The sequence below is a fragment of the Amphimedon queenslandica genome, unplaced genomic scaffold (genome assembly GCF_000090795.2).
Source record: "Amphimedon queenslandica unplaced genomic scaffold, v1.1 AMPQUscaffold_13478, whole genome shotgun sequence".
NCBI lineage: Eukaryota > Metazoa > Porifera > Demospongiae > Haplosclerida > Niphatidae > Amphimedon > Amphimedon queenslandica.
In genome coordinates, this window is record NW_003546286.1 from 51,093 (window position 1) to 52,815 (window position 1,723).

Consider the following 1,723-nt stretch of genomic DNA (forward strand, 5'->3'; position numbering starts at 1 on the left):
GGGTACAAACCTAAATCATCAAGTTTGTCTATGAAAATGATGAATGCTCCAACTGTGTCTTCTTCAATGTAATTACTCATTCAGAAAAAGGCTCCATTAATTTGTTTTAATACTGTAGTATACTTAGCATATCATAGGATTTTGTTTTATTAGTAATAGAATGCAAAACAAAAACACTAATTACTTGATGTGATTAAAAAATTTTCTGTAGCTATTTTTGGTAATAATTTTATAACCCAATAAAATTAATTGAAAAAAGTTAATTGCTTCAATTGTCCACTCAGTTGTGTTGGTTTGTTCTTGTTTTTAACTTTTTAAGGTTGAAACTATGTAAGCTCATAGCTGTTTGTTTTTAATATTTTATTAGTATGAGTATAATGTACATGCACTATGCTGTTAAAACAAAAGCAGTAATTATTTGGACTAATTTTACTTTTATATAGATACTACTCTAATTTTCTGTTTGCTACTCAATGTGTTTTAATACGTAGTGTAAAGTACACAAGTAAATATCAAATTTTGATTCAGCCATGCAGCTGGACACGTGCGCTAGGTGTGGCTGGAATAAGGTGTGGCTGGAATAAGATCTGGTTTAATGTTACTATAAAGTTTAAGGCAGTAAGCTACACCATAGACCCTGTACATAAAGGGTCTATGGCTACACATAGTGCTACATACAAAGCATAGAGAAAAAACTTTTACAGGCAAAAGATGAAAGTAATCCAATGATGTATATAAAATGCTTTGCTAGGTATAAGCTGCAAATGATAAGCAAGTTTGAGCTTATTTGCAGCAAAGTGAGCAAAAAGTGAGCAAGATAAGACTAAACTGCTGTCCAAAGACCTCTAGCAAGAAAAAAGGTTGGAAAAGCAGTTATACATTCTTTTTCTTTGATATACAGGACTCTGATAAGTTGAATGCAAGTGAGAAAGCTGCATGTACCTATGCAGCATGTATGAGATCTATTCTAGCTGATGTTTCTTCTCTAGGAGCAAGCCTAGGTTAACAAAGCAGATATACAATCTTCTTTGCTCAGTGACTGCTTCTGACCTATCTTAGACTTTAATGCTATAAGCAATTGCTGCAGGCTTATGAAGTGTTAGAGAAAATTTAAGCAAGATGATTGCATTAATATCTAGCTACTGTATTTTATAAACACGTGCAATTGCTTTGATCATACAGCACATAATCTAAAGCAATGAGGTTAATGGACCACTGTTAGCAGCAGTGATTTGTTACTCACATAAGGAGAACTGGTATTCATTGTGTAATTGTCAGGAAGTATAGGCTTTTGCATTGCAGTGTAAAATCAATGAATGTGACACGAGTAGTAATTATAAATATTCATTATTTGACTTATATACTATATAGAGAAAAATTTTGGAGGGAATTAAACTTGGCAAATTTGATCCATTATACACATGTTCAATGGCACATGCATGGCCACTAATTCGCCAAATTAAAATTCACCAATCACCAAATTTTGGCAATTTGCCAAATTTAACTCCCTTCAAAATTTCCCACTATACGGTAATCACATCCTATTTTGAAATAGAAAGGTTTGTGGCCCTTTGTATAGGTCAAGGCTGTGGATCTTTCCTTTCACTGGTGTACTCTCATATCATTGTCTAAGTTAAGCTCTCTTTCTATTTTTATAGCTATCTATAATCTTTAGAAATGGTGATGGGGGTTCATAACAACTTCACTCTAAGTGATGAGATTA